Below are 19,633 nucleotides of genomic sequence, written 5' to 3'. Positions count from 1 at the left end.
AATTGGAAGGTTTGGAAGGGACCTCAAGAGATCAAGTCCAACTCCCTGCTAAAGCAGGTTCCCTACAATAAGGTGCACAGAAAACATCCTGGCAGGTCTTGAATATCTTTAGAGAACGAGACTCCACAATCTCTCTGAGCAGCCTGTTCCAGTGCTCTGTCACCTTTACAGTAAAGAAGTTCTTCCTTGTGTTAGTATGGAATTTCCTGTGCTCCAGTTTGTGCCAGTTGCCCCTTGTTTTATTGTTGTTTGCCACTGTAAAGAATCTGCCCTCATTTATTTGACTCTCATGTTGTAGATGTTTATAGGCAGTGGTGAGATCCCCTCTCAGCCTTCTCTTCTCCAAACGCAGGAGAAGACTGCTCTCCAGAGTCTCAGGCTCTCAACCTCCCCTTGTACAGGAGATGCTGCAGCCCCCTCATCATCTTTGTGGCCTTCCACTGGCTCTTCTAGAAGATCTTTGTGTTTTTTGAACTGGGGAGTATGGATGCAGTATTCCAGAATAAACAAGATCAGAACCAAAAATGAGCTAAAGCTCTGAACTGCCAGAATAGAAAGTGATTGCTACATAGATATTTTCAGCAGAGATTAGATCCCTATTTTCTTACTTTCTTCACTTACAAACAAAAAATCCAAATTACACTCCTTCATATACAAGATCTCCATAACACAGTGACCTTTTTGGAAATATATTTCCCATATTTTAAAATCTTTTTTTTTTTTTTTTTCATTGAGTTTGTGATTCATTATTATTATTATTAATGTTATAACATTATCATAGTTCTGTTTACAAATGAGCTCCTACTGCTGAGCACAAGTGCAGAGTTCGTACCTTGCTACATTGCTAGTGTTAGCGAAACACTAAGTGGGAACTATGTACCATTTAGTATTCTATTTGTGTTGCAGGAAAATAAAAACAGAGACTGTCAGAGGAAAAACAACAACAACAACAAAAATCATATGCCATTAGTGAAGGATTCTGAAAGGGTTGCTTTGCCATTTTTCTTTTTAAAAATCCAGTGAGGGAATTCCAACAACCCCACAAGCATCAAGTTTTGTCAATAAGGTTTCATGAACACAATTCCCTACTATGGCATATTAACAGTGTTAATCATTCAGTGTCTGAGCTTAACTCTTAAGAGTAATCCAGATACGTTGTTTAAAGACACTAAGAATGTATTGTTTTATTTACCAGAGAATGCAAGTGCTGCCTATGAAAGCGTTACATCAGTTTTGCACCTAGCGATAGTCACAGCAGCAGAAACTCTGTTTTGCTGCAATCATAGCTATATATAAGTACCTAGCATCTTTCATTGATTTTCTATCAGAGTGGCAGCAAGTTTAAAACTTGCAATCATAAATATAATCCACGTATTTATTTATTTATTTATTTGCCTACCATCTCATACTTTAATTTTTAAAGAAGAGGTTTTAGAAATGAAAATGCATTTACCAAGTCATGAGACAAAGTAAAATAGATGGCTCTGGGCTGGATTCAGAAGGGGTCACTGCTTTGAGAATGGACTCACTTGAAAGTGCTCAAAATTTATTTTGATTCTTTGACAGTTTTGCACTTGGGGTGAAAGGAGATGCTGACGTCAATCCCATTTGATAGGCAGTGATTCTCCACTATGTCTGACATTAATTAAATCTCTTTTTAGCAGGGTCAACAATCAGAGCAAAGGCTAAATAAATCAGAAATATCTCTGTGGAAATCAATGGAGTTACACCAGTGAAAAGTAAGCATGAGATCAGAATGAACCCCAGTAAATGTAGTTCATTATTCATTTCACTTAATTGCTGTGGAAAATAAGTGCCTTTGAACTTACTAAGCCATTAGCAGCAGACACTCAACTCCTGTCTTAAAGAAAAGGGTGATTAATACTTAAGTGTTTCTCTGTATCCTGAAGACATCATATGAAATGATGATCCTACCACTGGGAGCTCTCACCACTGGACAGCAATCAAATCGTTTCAGAGGATCAGATGGGAATGAGGAAAAGACATGTTTCCCAGAATTCAGAAGTAAAATAAGGCTTTGATTTTGCAATTAGTCTGCAATATACTAATAGACTGGGAGAATATCTAAGCTTCAAATAAATTCAATTATCTTCAGCTCTCAAATCTCCTGTCAAGCTTTCTGTGTGAAAAGTCTTGTCTTTCTGACTGTGGTCTACTTTTTGCCACACTCAGAATGCTGGGGTGTACCTGGTCCTCAAGCCATGCCACTCTTCTTAGGCACAGCTGGACCCTGGAGATAAAACCTCTCATGTTCTGTCATCAAGATGAAACTACAGAAGATAAAACACCACATGTTCACATCCTACATTAGTTTTCAGGTCTGGGTCACACCATTACATTAAACATATCCCAAGTTACTGATGAAGTCGGATGATGAAAAAGGGTTGTTTTCTAATCAGTTCCAAATCAAGGAGATTTCTCATTTTTTAATGTGTATAATAACTTCTGCTCTTTATATGAATTTAAGGAGATACTGTAAAATTATTAAATTTGATTTTTGAGATGAACAGACAGTTTCTGTGCTCTTTAATTTTACCATCTGACTTAACAGGAGCTATTTGTAGTGTATTTTAATGACAACATACTAATGTGTTGTTAGATCAATAAAAATCTGAATTTACATCAGGATTTCCTTACAATTAAAATAAATAAATAAATAAAAACTGCATTTCTATTTCTGTGTCATGAGTTGTTCAATTCATCTAGAACAATGCAAAATACTTCTTGATTATTTATCAAATGTATAGTTTGCAGACATGGCACATTCATTTTGGGGAAGTTAAATAAATAGCTCATAAACAGAAGGTTTTCAGAAATGAAGGTTTTCCATTGTCTTACAAATATCACAAGTCTACTGCATAACATCAGTGTTACTTGGAGTTTATGAGAAGGAATAAAAAATGAATAGCTATTTATGGCCATTAAAATATGTCATGCAGTATTCGACAGTCCACATTCACTCTTGGATCTCCAGAGGGCAAAACAATGAATAACACTGGCATTTGCAGGGACACTTACCGGTAGTTCAGGACTGAATTTAGAGAAGAACAGTGATCCTTGTGTGCAATACGTAATGTAATTTCATTACTTTATTTCCATTAGCAGAAACAATTGACATAAACCATCTAGACTACATGCAGCTTAATTTGTGAATTACTTTCCTGAATACAAAATATAACAGTTAATAAGTATCTGCAAGAAAATGGAAAAAGCTTCAATATACCCAATATTGTTCTTTTTTTTTCTGCCATGTTAAGTATTGATCTATTTGAATCCAAGTGTGGCATAAAGCCATAAGCCAGTACGTTTTGTCCACTGTTTACATTTAAAGGTTTCTCAGCCTTAGAATATGAAATAATTGCATTTTCTTTAGGAAATATATGTATATATATATTGTAATAACAGAAACAGGCCTCTGATCAAAGCAGGGTCATTTACTGCATGTTTCTCACAATCATATCCTCTATGGTTCTGAATATCCCAAAGGGTGTAGGCTCCACATGGCAACCTGTTCCAGAGTTTGATCATGCTCCCAGTAAAGCATTTTGTTAGGTTAAAATGGAATTTCTCATCTTATATCTTGTATCTGGTAATTCTATTTGAATCTGTTCCTCTTGGAATAAGGAACGCAGTAAGTCTGTATTATAATAGGAAGTGTTTCTTGGGTTAAGATATCAGAAAACTTGAAGAAAAATTATAGTTCTGTCTGTAATTTGATCCAGATATCTGCATAGGGTTTTTAAGTATTTCTTCAGGGTCCATTACTATGTTTTTTAAGTGCATATTTGTCTATAATGTCATAAAACTCAGCTCCTCAGCTCCTTCATTTACCCCAGGTCTCACTATTTTCCCTGCATACAAAGAACTTCACAGCCAAGTGCCCCTTCAGACTAAGACAGTTAAGTTGGTTACAGTGTTTGTTCTCACAGGATTTCAAGCATTTTGAACCAAAAAAAAAAAAAAAAAAAAAAAAAAAAAAAAAAAGCATTTCTAATGAAATTGTATTGTAACTCTAAGTTTCTTGAGTAACATCAACATCTCAGTCATCCCGGACCAATGAAAACAGTGGAAATATTTTCAACCACCTGTGTAGGCTCTAGATGGTAATTAGGGTCTGCATGCATCCCCGATGTGTACCCTTCCTTCCAGACCCTGCATGCATCCCCGATGTGTACCCTTCCTTCCAGACCCATTCCTGTGAACTACGTGTCTTTTAGTACTATGTTAAAATCATAGTAATGGGTCACTATGGAGAATCAGACAAATCAAAAACTTCACAGGGGTTGAAAGCTATGCTAACTCGAAGCAGGTCTGTTCAGGTTTGGAAACCACTCAACTCACCAAGGTAGTGCTATGTTTGTATTTGTCTGTCTGTTGAGGGTTGGGGAAGGCTAAGCAGTAGAGGACTGAGGACCTGAGAGGTCCCCTCTGCTATGTAGAACTGTGTCTTGAAACATCTGATGAGTAATGGGGAGAAACACCACTTACCTAAAAGATTTGGAAAAGCTATGTGTTGGGAGTACTGTGGAAGAAGTTCAATGTACTGAATATTTTTGAGTATTTTCTTCACTGAAGTTCAGTTCTTGAGATATGGCAAACATGGGATTCATAAAACAACTAGGTGTTCACATACTAGATGTAAAATCATAGAATCATAGAATCATAGAATTATCCAGGTTGGAAAAGACCTTGAAGATCATCAAGTCCAACCGCAGCCTAACCAGTACCCCATCTCTAAGAAAAAAAAAATAAAAAATAAAAAATAAATAAATAAATAAATAAATAAAAATAAAAACAAAAAAAAACCAACCTCTGCTAAATCATATCCCTGAGTACCACATCCAAACGGCTCTTAAACACATCCAGGGATGGCGATTCAACCACCTCCCTGGGGAGCCCATTCCAGTACCTAACCACCCTTTCTGTAAAGAAGTTCTTCCTAATATCCAACCTAAACTTGCCCTGGCGCAACTTGAGGCCATTTCCCCTCGTCCTGTCACTAATGAGTTCGATTTCATGTTCTAGTAAAAATAAAAGGGGAAAAAGTAAAAAGCAAAACAAAACAAAACAAAACAAAACAGGAAACCCACAACCAAAACCAAACCAAAAACAAAATAAAAACCTACTTTTGACTACAGAACATGAAAGAAACACTGAAGGAAGAAGAAGGAAAATTTTTCCTTAGATATTCTTTTCTATTTGTTTATTTGAAGTTTCCTGTGTATTTTCCTAGGTCAGCTGTTAGGATTACTAGCAACAAGATAAAGCTGGACTAGATATAATGTTAGGACAGAACTTTCTAAGAAGTTCAAAAATGAAACCTTCCTGTAGATCCTTATGTAAGACTTCTGAAACAAAACTTTGCTGACAGCTGGATTCTTAAAGAGACATCATGTATAGGCTGACTGTCTAAAGGACATTTGCAGGTAAGCACAGGAAATTCACCAGGTTCATTGGAAAGTTTCTGTCTCAATTGGGCTTGAATAGAAAGAGAATTCAAAAAGTACAAATTCAGTGAAACTCAACATGCAGCTTCCTATAATTCTACTGAATGAAGTATCCAGGAAAGTTTCTGACAGGAGTTTCACAGTACTAAGAAATGCACATTCATGTGTTTATATTTTAACCATGCCCTGAGGTCCTCACGCAAAAGTGGAGTCCTGTTGTGGCTAGTACTGAAGAACCTCGTAGGAAAGTATAACTCGCACACTGTTGCTCTGTCTGCTCAGTCTGTAATTCATTTTCCAAGGCACCTAATAACAGCTACTAAAGGGATAAGTTTGTTGATTCCTATATATTTCTAGAATTGCCTGATTACCACAACAGTTGTGTGAAAGCAACCCGAAAACCAAATGGCCTTATTATCAAATCTCAGACTAATTCTGAAAGCTCTAACAGTGACTGGAAAACAGTGATGCCCTAGTAGTGTTCTGTGGTCCTTTCACTAGCTCTCCGTAGTTCCTTGTAATACTTCAGAGTGATACACCATCTTTACCTGTTATTTAGATTCCAGTAAAATCCTCCATGTGCTAAATCATTCTGCAATGCAGATGAATGGCCTAAGAAAATAGGAGAAAATGTAGCAAAACTAGAGGGAGAGAGAGATTTTACTTATTCTTGGATGGCCATAATTCTACTTAGGTGATCTTTTTTCTTCCACAAAGAATCTGAGATACAGTTTCACTGAGCCCTTTTTCACTCACATTCAATCTCTTTTTTTCAGATCTTGTTCACTCATGGGATAAATGAGACCAATAAGCAAAATGGATTAAATAGCATGATCTGAATTCCACTGAAATCAATAAAAGACTTTCAGCTAACTTCAGTCAGCTGCAGACCGTGCTTTAATCATCCAGGTGTGTTTACTATAAGCACTTCCTTTAAGCTTGTTATAAATACAGGTAAAGAAAATTATCAGAATTGGCCCAGATTCTATTATTCTGGAACATCTAATCTCAAGAAGCTACAGCCCAAAATTTGTCCAAAAAAAAAAAAAAAAAAAAAAAAAAAAAGGTGAGATTTTGTGCATGGAAGGGGAATTGGAAGCAAACAGGGACAAAGCTGTGCTGAACTACTACATTTTATTCAATAATATTGTCTATCCACATCTCTGATTTCCTCAGACTATAAATTACTTGTCCCCATATGCTTCTATGGCAATTAGCAGTTTACTGACACTTAAAATTATTGTTATTGGTTTTAGTAAAATTAACTCCAAACAGTGGCAAAACAAATTGGATGTCCTTCATACTGGAAGTGAAGCATGTGTTTTGACTGTCATGAGTGAGACCTTTTGCTCTATTTATCATCTGAAGTATTCTGTTGATATTATCACAAGTATCAATACCAAAACTGCTGATAATTGTAGAGATGGCAAAGTGTCCCATCTGGCAAATAAGAACAGTTCTTAAATCCATACCTATGCACATTTGTTATTTATTATGCATTATCTGAGGGTTTAAAATCGTCATGGACCTGTATGAAGAATATGTCCCTCACCTCCAAGTACATTCTAAATCTGTAGAAAATCCTTAGTATCAAATGAATGTTTGCATGAGTAGAATAGGATACACAGGACCATCCTCTCTCCTTCCTACTCCAATCAGTCAGGAACTTAAAGACACTGGACGTTTGATATCTTTGTCACCTGGCAGAAAAATACTGTAGCCCAGTTACTCCATGGAGTTTGGTTTATTTCCTCAGCAACACTGTGAGGGATCTGAAATCTGAACTGTACGTCTGACAGATTTTTCCCTGAACCAAAAGGTAAGTCATGTTCTAGGCTTCAAACATCTTATATCTTCTTTCTTTAAGGAAACCAGAGACCACTGATTTTTCTTTTTCTTTTTAAGCTTGATCACGTTATTTTATTATTTTATTCACTAATGATGATTTTTTCCCACTAGTCTACTTCTAGTTTAATATATATATATATATATATCCCATGTGAATTCATTCATTTTCTTCATTTCTAACCATGATGAGTGATGGATTCCCATGTCACCATTGGTTCAGGTACTTATTAAGCAACATACTAAAATGCTACAAATAATAGTTTTCCTTCTTGTCACCCATAAAACCAGTAACTACTATTTAGCATGTGGAACTGTAAGAAGTATATTTATTCTCTAACTCAAGCCTCTCATCTCTTGCTATGTTGGGACAGGCACAAAAATGTGAAATAGAATCCCTTTTTCTTCCATGCCCTTTGGAAATGCACTTATAATCTTGTTTCTTTTACATATGAGGATCCTCCTGTGGCAAGGTAACTGTGACCCTTGGAAGAGAAATTGGACATACCATATGTGGAATACAGGAAAAAGAACAATATTAGCATCCTGTCACTGTTGGTACTTTTGCCTTCTTGAATAGGTGGCGTCAGTGCCCATCTGAAGATGAATGAGTCATACTTGGTGAGCATGCAGACCGTGGTCCTAGCTTATACATACAAAACACCTTTTATTCCACAATTCAATATCACCTCTGGTCTGCCAGATCCTCTGTTCAAGATGAGCTTACAAAGAGATGATACACAGAATGGTTGGGGTTGGAAGGGACCCCAAGGATCATCAAGTTGTAATCTCCAGGTCTGGTACTAGACGTCTTTGCTTGTACTGGAGGCCCATCTCTGCTTCTGCAGTCCTCACAACGTGTAATAAAGGACAGTGATTCTCACAAAATCTTCAACATGTAGGAAGCCAGTCTGGAAACAGAAAATACTGACAATTTTGCCTCTAGTGAATACTGCAGCGTGCTCCTCTTGGTCCGAAGTGTTCTCAGCCACTGCAAGGAAATTGCTGACAACCATTCAGCAAATGTACACTCAAATGTAAGTTGCTCATCCACAGTTTCAGAAGTTGCCAGGACTTTTCCACCTGTTTTTCTTTCTAGTGGTCAGTCTCTGACTTGTCTTTCTATGAAACAAATCAACTTTACCCAGTCTGGGTGCTCACTGTGCTCAAGGCTAGTCTGCACAGGGAATTCCTCCTACAACATCTCAGTGTTGCCTCAAACAGCACTGAAAGAGATGTTGTACAAGTCAGCATGGTATTAGACAGAAGTTTATTATTTAGAGACACCTGGATTATAACCCGCAGGTAAGCGTTTTGCCACTAGTATCTGGTGTTCCCATGATTTAACAGCAATATAACCCTGTAGAGATGTATCCCATAGATGAGTACTGTGTTTTCCCTACTATCTTGAATCCCAATGAAATCCCGGCACCTCTGGGATTTGGTAAGTTTCACCCATGATTTCTTCAGCACAGACAGTATGAAGGAAGCAAGCTGAAAGGCAGAAATACGTTGTGATATTTATTTTAATTCCAGAATAGCATCTCTGTTTTAATTAAAGAAATACCTTCCAGGCAGATGTTTAAATCACGTGGGGGTCTGTATGCCAAATGAAAGATTAATGGTCTCACATGCTAATGAAGCACTCTCACTTTCCAGGCCAGAAAATAAAAGCAGTAGCCCCTCACTGGTGAAGATGAAACCAAATCATTTCCCAGCAGCAAAGTCTTACTTTCACTATGGGATTCTTCAGAGATCGTTTCACTAATTCATTGAGCAATCTTTTTATCATTTTCATGCCCTCGTAGGAAGGAACCTAGCCCTTTTCTCCTCATATAGGCAAAATTTACTTGCATATAGTACCAGAGCTCTATGAAGCATTTCTGTTTCTGATGAGGCACCAAACAGAAAATGTGTCCCCCCCTAAAACAAATACTGCCTTTGTTGTAAGAAGTGTCAATTCATCCTCCCCCAGATAACAGAATAAGAGTCAATTTGGTGTCAAAAAATAGCATGTTGCCTGTATGAATGGCTTTTGGTTTGTTTTCTTTCAGTGCTAGGTAAGCTGACTGAGATTCTATCTCCACCATGAAAAAGACCTTTATTTTGTGTTATTAAATGAAAGAAGAGCTTATAACTGACACTACAGACCATTCCCAATGGCTTTAACGATGACCATAGTAGCCAGCCTCAGAGACTCCCCTAGCCACATTTTCAGGCAGTACAATCTAACAAACAACCAGCCCCTCCATTTTTAGTACTGCTTTTCCCTCATGTGTCATTTTTCACCCATCAGTAAGCTAAAAAATACAGTTGTCTCCTGTATCTGAGGTTTGGCCTCAGATTTTTAATCCAATTTATCATTTGTATACAAGTTCCTGCTTCAAGTCTCAAACATCTCAGTTCAGAAGGTCGAGCTGAAGGTGTTTATGAGTACAACGTGATCTTCTCACCCATCTTTACCTACATTTGTGTGCATGGCTGTGCCTGAAGGTGATTTAGGAATTCCCTCCACCACTTTATCATTGGTTTTGTAGAACTCAAATTACCTTCATTTTCTTTGAATTTTATGGGAAGGAAATAAAACATAATAAAATATTGTTCCCCAAAGGGCAGTTGTGTAGTGTAATCAGCATTTCTTTTCTATTTCAGGCAGCCTCAAGAGGACACTGTGTTGCCAAGGTTATACAGCTATAATCATCATGTATTTATGCAAAATAGGAACTATGTAATAGTGCAGCGCTAAACATGATGAGATTATTAAAAGGAAAATATAGATGAACAAAGGCCTTTTCTTCTAAGACTACCTTTTACAGGAGTTTGAAGTGAAGCTTTAGTCAAACACCTGGATATATCCATATCTTCATTACTTTACCAGTCTCAACAGACTAAGACAATTAGTATCCCTGTACATGCATTAAATACATTGATTTTTAGGTCACAAAATATTCTTCATGAGACATTATCTTTTAAAATAAGTTCTAAGGGACCTGTATTTTTTAAATACAAATGCCCATGCACTGGAGACTTGGTAGCTGTTCAGATAAAGCACAAACCAGCCACCACACTACTAATAGTTTCTTGGATATTTTAACTGCCGCGTGGTACCTTTTTTACAGACACCAAATGCACTTGGCTCCCAGTCGGCCACAGAACTGAGCTCAGGAGTGTTATCTTAAAGTCTAGAAGTCCTTCCTGTATGTGGAAGAATGAGAATCAGACCATCAGATTCACTGGCATGTACGATGCTTCCAGAGACAAAAGAATACCCCTCCCTGTCCCAGTCTGGGATATGCACCACTGTTTTGTAGATTAAATGGAGAGTCCTTTTTCTGCCTTGCTTGTCTAAGAACACGCCAACATGCAGGACATACTGTTTTTTATATTGCAGAGTGTCTGAACAGCTGCTGTGGATCAGCTCCAAACCCACCCAGTTTGGGTTCCCATCTCTTGCCATCACCAAGGTAGATGTTTCTAGCGATGGATTTATCCACACTGTTCAGCTGCTCCTCAAATGTGAGATTTGAGTACCCACAGCACTCCATGGCAGCAACCTCAACTACACAGTGCAGTTTCCTTTTGTTTTTATTCAGAAGAAATCTTTCTTATTTTGCTTTGTGTCCCATCATTTCTGGACTGGAATAGATTAGTGAGCAAGCCATCCTTGTGTACTACTTCCACACCACTCATGATTCCACAGACATTTTTCCTACTCATTTCCACAGTGATAACCACTGTTTTATTTATTTCTTGACTCTGTGGAAGCCATTGCACATCTTCAGGTGTCCTTGGAGCTCCTCTCCCAAGTGTCTCGTATGCTTTGGGCACCAGTTTGGAGATGGAGAAGATGTGAGAACTGCCTGTATAAAGAGAATGCTGCCATTCCTTGAAGTTCCTGAGAACAGAAAGCAAGGAATCGGCCCTTGCACAAGTTCCAACATCTTCATACAGGTTCTATCAGAATATGTTATCTCATGTTCTCAGTAGTTGTGCAACAGATTTGGTTTCCTTTCAGTCAGGTGTAACATGATTCCTGAATGTATATTACTCCACACACCCAAGAAACCAAGCTGAGATTCCACATTATCATTTTTTCAAGTTGCAAAGCTTGTTTAAGAGCAGCCTTCTCCTCCTATGTCTGTACTCAGATGTGGCAATCCAACTGCCTGGGTGACCATACTCAAACTGGTTCCGTGAAATGATCTAAGAGAACAGACACTCTCCCACCCTTACTCAAGTGTTGCTTTGCTTTGTTTATAAACCTGCATCACTCTAGCTGTCAGCAGCAATACCAATGAATGAATGAGCCTCACTGATAAACTTCCCCCATCCAAGGTGGGGAAGCAGAGAAAGGAATGAGTAGATGAGAGCAAAGGGAATGAAACTTCTGAAATTGGCTTTCCACCAGCAGAAACGTTCTGTGAAACTATGGTCTTAGAGGTGTTGTGGAGCAGCACTAATTTCATCCATTGTGCTTTTCTCTGGGATGGATTCAGCAACTTGGAGGGGCTTAAAGGGGTCCTGGATTGATAGGTGTTGTTTGAGCATGCAGTGATGCTCTGAAAAATTTGTGATTTCTCAGGGACAGGCCCACTACCTGAAACATCTGACTTGCAGCTAAAATGACACAACACACTCTCTTCTTCTTAAAAGTGGAAATAAATAGAGAGGTTGAGAGGTTGAGCACAGGAGGGTGAGCAAAATAAGAGGAAAGGCAAGGTGGAAGGGGCAGAACAGATTTTTCCAAGTATGAATCAGGGGGTTACAAAGCAAAGGCTGGAGAAAGTGAAATAGGAAAATGCAATGGTAGGTTCCCTGTGACACATTCAAAGAGTTCTGCCCTCCTTAAATGCCGACTTTGCTGGGGTTACATCACTAATCCTTGCATTCCTCACATGCCAGCAGGCCTCTTACAGGGGCACTGCAGCAGGGCTGAGCTCCGACCTGCCCTTCCCTATGTGACAGCAGGAAGGGCTCACAGGCATTGTATCCGATATGCCTCTGTGGCTGGCAAAGAGACAAACATCAGTGTGTGCTCTGTCCCGTGCTCTCAGTTTCGCTTAGTGCCAATTTAAGTGTAGACATATATATGTGTGTACAGTATTTGCGTGTATTCCATGAAATACATGTTTCTTAATCAAAAAGGAACGCTCAGAACTGTTGGTTCACATTCTATTTCATTACAAAACTCTCTGCGTAAGTATGCACAGGATCTATGTGAATATCTGTATGTTTATAGTGTTTAGTATCAAAAGAAATAAAGGCAAGAACACTTTAGCTCCCATTTGTAGCCCAGCAGGCTAAATCCACAGAAAACTCTCATATTTTAAGATATTTTAACAACCAACCCTTTTCCTTTCAAGCATGTGTTTGGTGAGGAGATAGATCAGGTTAAAAGAGTTTGTGCTAAAAAAAATTAAAATAATTAAATAATTTTTTAAAAAGAAGACATCTTAAGCAAAGGTTAAAAATTGCGTTATGAAAAATGGGGTCGTTTCTGAGAGAGCAGGTAACTAAATATCAGAGGAACATGTTATCTTCATGGAGAAAACGTGAGCGTTAAGTGAAAGCAGAAGGAGCGGGTCACTCTGTGACCCTGCAGGCACGCTGAACAGCCCTGCTCCATTTCAGAGCCCCTCACTGACTGCTGCAGGAGGTGCCTGAAATGGGGCGGGGAGGGAGGCCTGACAGAGGCATTGTTTTCAGTCTAAGTTTGTCACAGGGAGCCCAGATGGGACCTCAGCACAGAAAAATAAGAATTTCCTCTTAGAGTTTTTTTTTCTCCTTCCTCCGGAGTCAACAGTCCGAAGGTTTGGTGTTTTGCTAAATCAGTGCAGCCACAGGGCCTTAGTATCTGCTCATGCAATTTGTTCAATTAGAGCTGAAAGTGCCTCAGATGCCACACTTTGTAGGTTTAATATGCTACGTTTAGTCCTAGTAACAACTAGATTTATTTGTACTTACACGTTTGTCAGGTTTATGTTGTATTTGGATTTATGCTTTTCATTTGTTGATAACATTCATGTCTTCATTCTGAAAGTTTTAGTTGCTTGTTAATTTTTTGTTCTTTTGTTTCTCTTTATTATTATGATTATTATTATGATTATTATTATTTCTTTTCCTGCTTTATATCTACCTGGAGTTTAAAGAAGGAATGTTCTAAAATCTAATTCTGTGTCTTGAAATAATGTGTTAAACCTCTATTTGTATCCATCTGTGAGACCGAGGCAGCACAATAACAACATATACAATACCTGCCTGCAGCTTTTGAGACTTTACTAGCAGCTTTGCCAAAATTTCAAGGATTCCCCTCCTCTTCCAGTCTCACGTTTTCCAAACCCTCAGTGCAGAGCAGCCAGATGCCAGCTCTCACCAGATGTGGGACGATGGATGGCCCAGTGGCAGAGGTCGGTGTTTGTCTGTCCAGCTGTCCCTGCCCAGCATTGCCTGCAGCTCCGTGAGACACCAGATGGCTCTGGTGGGTTCTCCACACAGTGCTGGGCGCAGCCATTCCCAGCAAGATAGCACCCAGGGAGATGGGATCTAAATCCTAGCTTTTGAAGTCAGTGTGAGTCAATGCAAGCAGATTTGAGGCAGAGTGTAATCAGTATTGCTGCAAGGGGACAGCAGCAGCAAAGTGCAGTTCCCATATAACATCTAAATACTCAAATCATTAAGCTTTAGTGTGACCTGTGTATCTTGGGTCGCATTCATAGGGAAACTACAAAGCCCACAGGCTACATTATGTATTTCAGGACACAGCTAATCAGTCTCGCCTAATAAAGCTACAAGAAAATGCGTGCTCTAAGATGACACTGCTGCAGACACACTACATGTAAAAGTGCACTGCAAAGCACTGAGTGTGGTGCTTCGCAGCCTCACACTGGGATGACTGGAGAGGATCTGATAGCAGAGCCATAAAGTCATTAGTGCAAAGGGGAAGGTGAATGGGGAACAATTGGTCACTGTCTTCTCCATGGAAGAGCTGGGAGTTATCAAAGGAAATCAGCAGGACTCAGATCTGTCATAAACAAAAGGGAAAACCTTCTCATCCGGTAGGAGGTGATTCATGAAACTGCTTGCTGCAGGACAGAAGGGGACCAGAGCTTTGTGGCCATTCAGAAATGGATAGGTGCCTGGAATTAAATCCACCAGGGGTGACAGAACACAGACCTGTGCTTCTTTTGGACTTGTGTTCTTCTCCAGGTTATTTATCAGGCTCATGAGCATGATGAGTACTTGCTCTGGGCCACTGCATCCCTCTTCATATCCTTACCTTCTACCAGAGAATTAGGGAATAAAGAAAATACACTTCTAAGAGTGTCTATCTGATTGCTGAGCCAGACTCGTTTAGCGTACGGAAAATGTCATTAAGACCCAATAGACGGCTTATTGCAAAACTCTCTGGAGATGTGGGGATTTTCAGGCTTGCTTTTCAGTTTTGTCCCCCATGCAGCAGAGAAGCAGAACCTTACGAAACAAACATCGGTTTATAAACAACGGATTTGCTTTACTTCATTGTCTGTTGTACCAGCATGGAGGTAGCCCACTGGCCACTAAAAGCTTCATGTTGCAAACCAGCAGTTACCACCTGTGGGCAGTGGGTTGCAGTCCTGGGCCCTGCTCTTGGATTCTTTTATTTCCCAGGGCGAGGCTGTACGGCTCAGCAGCCATGTGCCATAATCTCATGCTTGCTGCATGGCAGTTTCCAAGGAAACTCGCCGGCTGCACATGCTGGAAGTGATCCTGAGGGGATGTCGGTAGCAACTGCCTTGATGGAGGCTGTGCTTGGGTGGAAGCTGACCCACAGCAGAGGTTTGGTTTCCTTTCCCAAGCTAGGAACTGAATACGTATTAGGAATTTAAGACAAAACATATACCTTATTTTCTAGGCAGAAGACAGAAAGACTTCATAGTAATTTAATTAGTGCTATTTGTCCAAGCCATGTTCCACCTATTTCTTTGCCTTAACATTTGCGATATATGCAAGCTTGATGTCTGACACCACAGTGTGAAAATTATTTAAAATTGTAAAAAGCATGTAGTTAAAAAAAAAAAAAAAAGAAAAAAAAAAAAAGTCTACAAAAACTCTTGCAAATATATAAGCTGAATAAATGCTATAGTTTAAGATACAACACTGGGAAATACATTGTGCTGCAGCAAAATCAGAGACCAGAACACATGTATATTCCAGTTAACAAATACTGGAGGGATATTTAAAAGGAGCTGCTGTACCAAGCGAAAAAGACTTTTATTTGCCTTCAAGAACTGATCTCTGACTGCAAAACATCAGACTTAAAATCCAAACATTTCTTCCCACCATGTAGTTGAGTACACTGAGTGGAAAAGTGAGGTGATGGAGAGGAGCAGAAGGGAGAATGTCACAGCCTGTATCTTCCCATCCTAGAACATGAAAGTAACAAAAGTAAATAACTCCAGCCATCTCCCTGCTCTGTGTCAAAATGCACAGAGAAGAAAATAAAGGTTGGAGGAATAGAAAGTCACTAGATGTTACCCGTTATGTTGAACTGTTTTAGATTAGGTAGGAAATCAGTGCCATATTATCACACAAAATATACAGTAGAGGAAACACGGAATCACTTTGCTAAATTTACCAAAATGTATTTGTTTCATAACAAAAATATGTATAAGGAGGAATGCGTATCCAATCTGGAGGAATGTCAGCATTTAACACTCTTTTCATCTTTTTGAAGATACTCCCTTTCTGGGGCCTGGCCAAGAGGAAGAGATTCTGACAGACTGACTTCTTCCAGAGAGTTACTTGGTGCCTGAATCCAGCTTTAGCTGCATGTCTTATTCTTCTGAATATTACCTAGATTATGGAAAATATTACATTATTATTTTATATTTGTATTGTTTTAAATGAAGGTGATGAAATATGGTACAACACGATCCCAACCCCTGAAAAAGAAAGAAAAGAAAAACAACATTCAGTTTCTTCTCCCCTTCAACACCATGAGATGGCAAACATAAACCTGCAAGCAGAATTCCATTCTGGAATTACAGCTCCTTCTTTGAAGCTACCATGCAAGCTGCCTGCTCCCTTTGAAGCAGAAGGATGGAGCAGACTTTGGTAATGGAGACAACTCTGTGAATGCAGAGCTCCCCAGGTGAAGCTTACTCTTTGCTTAGGGGTTTATCAGGGGTCCTTATTTCTGTCTTATAACTCTGCTAAAGGAGAAAATTGAAAACAAATTCCTCGCTTTGGAACTGCCCAAGATTTCAGTCTCTGATGTTGATTGGCACCGATAACAGCTTCTCTCACTATTTTTTCCTCCATCTAATGAAAGCATCATCGATTATCCTTTTAACTATCTGCTATCAGCTTCTACCTATGGGTACTGTAATAACCTCAGAAACATCAGACACTTGGATCTCTGACTCGAGCAAGTTGCCTTAGCACATGTGAGCTGAAAACCATGGGAGTCAGTAGATGCTGTGGTGTGCTGTTGCTGTATGATAGTACAGATGGAGACAATGGGAAAGTCTGTGCACTTGAGTCCTTCTGGGACTGCATTTGGAACCCAGATTTCTACTCAGTGCTTTATGGAATGGGATGGAAATCAGCTGCCATCACAGCTGCTGAATGAGATGGAAACACTCATCCTCCAACATATAAAAAAACAAAAAACCAAAAAAACCCAAAAATACAAAACCAACCAGCAACAGCCTAGAAAGATCAGGCATAACCTAGCAAATAGGTAGAGCTGGATGTATTGTGGGTAACAATATTTGAAGGAGATCTGCATTGTGGTCTCATGGCTAGCAGTGGTGAGGTGAGGAAGGACATAGTGATTGGGACAGTTTAAAATGAGCTGAGAGTGAGGAGGAGTGCAGCTCTGAGCTGGGTTTGCTGAGTGCCTTCCATACAATGTCTGCAGCTTCTTTAGTGAGACAGGTAAGAAAATGCCTGCTTTTCTTATTGTTCAAAACAGCCACTATGGAAAAATGTCCTAGATGAGGCAAACACCACAGAGAAGCATTTCCCTTTCAAACACCACATGACACATACATTGCTTTCACAATCCCTGCTCTGGGGCTTGGATAGAAGCAGTCCTGCTCTGGGCAGTCAAGTGAAGCAGCCTGTCCCTTCTGTCATACTGCTTAACAATACTTTGCAATAAATAAATAAATAAATAAATAAATAAATAAATAAATGAAATAGAAGCCTGTGATTCACCTTTGACAAATGGATGTTCCTCTTTTTACTGTATAGCTGTCCAGATGAAGGCTGCTTGCTGAAGGTAATCAGCAGGTAATCGGGCTTCACTTGAAAGTGTGCAGCTACATCTGCCCAGTGGCTGCATCTGTACAAAGTGTTTAGTCCCATAACACATACTGATCAATGCTCATTTTGACTCAGCCCTTTCAGAAATGCTCATTCTATTTCCAGGACAGAGGCTGCTGAACTGCCTTCCTCCTTTCCGCTTCACCAGCCTGCTCTGCTGCTGACTTGGGCGCTTTCCCCAGCGCCTGTGACGTGTCAAAAAACAACAAAAGGTAAAGGACTGTTGGGGACGGGGCGCACCCCGGTCTGTCCCGCACCACTGTCTGCATCGCGTCCAACGGAGCTGCCAGGTGCCGAGCGCAGCCGAAGAGACCGGAGCTCCGCGATGCTCCGGGGCCGGGCGCCACCTACTGCCGCCCGACCCGCGCTCCTCTCCTGTAAGCCCACACGAGCGAGAGCTACTTGGAAAGGGGTGGGTTTCATGTCTTCCCCATTCCCTCAACACCGTCCCCCCTCCCCCGCCCAAGCATTTTTCTTTATTATTATTATTCGTATTATTTTTCCCTGCTGTTATAAGCTCTTCCCGAAGCCACCCAGGGATAGTCTTGGTCCTGGGCAGAGAAGATGAAATTCCACGCCTCCTTTGTGCAGCTGCAAGATGCCTGAAATCCACAGCTCCGGGCCTTCCTAAAGGGGACACTGAGGAAACCAATCTGCATGAACTAAAGTTGTAAGTGTAAAGTGTTAAAACTCACATTTAGTTTAAGCATAAAGACAATGAATCATGAATAAGTACATCCTCAGAGGAGCTTAATGAGGTTTTGCTAATCCACTTAAAGAAGTGAATCTTCCTTGAGTTTTCCCTGTAGATCCTATATATTTTATTTACATTTTTATTTGGTGAACTGTGGTTTTCTTTGTACTTTTGCCAGTGCTCTGCCTCATAGCAGTACTGTGCCCCACAGCCGTGCCATGCACTATAGTGTGGCTGTGCTCCTTAGCGTGGATTGGACACACAGAAGTGTGCACCATACCAGTGTCATGCTCATCCAAACCCTACACTAATCCAACCTTACATCCATCCCAATTCTACATCCAACTCTACATCCAACTGAACCGTATATTCATCCCAACCCTACATCCATCCCAACCCTACATCTGACAATCTTGTACTGAATTTGAAGCTGGTTCAGGTGGATTTGGTGTAAGTTTGAGTGGGTTTAGGGACAAGTGAGTTGCAAATTTGGTGTCATTATACTGGAGCTAGCCAAGCATATTAGTGATTAAATGATGATTAAATACTTAGAGCATCTAGGCTATACAAGATGTTGAGAGAGCTGAGGCTGCTCATCCTGGAGAAGAAAAGGTTCAGAGGTGTCTTATCAATACATATAAATATCTGATGTGAGAAATCAAAAAGGCAGAGCCAGACTTTTCTCAGATATGTCCAGTGACAGGACATCAAGCAGTGGACAAAAAACTGAAATACAAGGAAATCTGTTTAAATGTCATTCTTCCTTCCTTTGCTTTTCTTTGCTTTGTTATTTTTGTTTTGTTTTACTTTGAGAGTGGTCAAATAATGGAGGAGATTGCTCATAGCATCTTCACCATTGAAGATGCTCAAAATACATCTCGGGCATGGCCTTTAACAGTCTGCTATGTTTGATCCTCCCTGCACAGGGACCTGTAAGTCTCCAGGGGTCCCTTCCAACTTCAATGGTCCTGTGACTCTGTGATACTCAGCATTTTTCATATCCCAAAGTAAATTACCACCATGAATAAACAAGAAAGGGAGAAATAAAGCAGCTGCTCTGAGTGCAACACTGCATGAGTACAATCAATATTCATCAAACAGAAAAAGCAAAAAATCAATAGGGTAAAAATTAAAGAGTAAAGGGAAAAGAAATCTTCTCTTTCAATAAACAGGCACCAGTGATCTCCACTGCTGCAGACCATGGGGTCTTTCTCATTCTGAGCGTGCTTTCAACTAGAGAATCCACAAGCACGGGTGACAGAGTTAAGGCTGCAGGGACAATCATTTCAGAGTTGCTTGATAAGTTGCTTTGAAAATC

This window comes from Excalfactoria chinensis, chromosome 3 (genome assembly GCF_039878825.1).
Source record: "Excalfactoria chinensis isolate bCotChi1 chromosome 3, bCotChi1.hap2, whole genome shotgun sequence".
In the NCBI taxonomy this organism is placed as follows: domain Eukaryota; kingdom Metazoa; phylum Chordata; class Aves; order Galliformes; family Phasianidae; genus Excalfactoria; species Excalfactoria chinensis.
Note: the sequence above shows the minus strand (reverse complement) of the source record.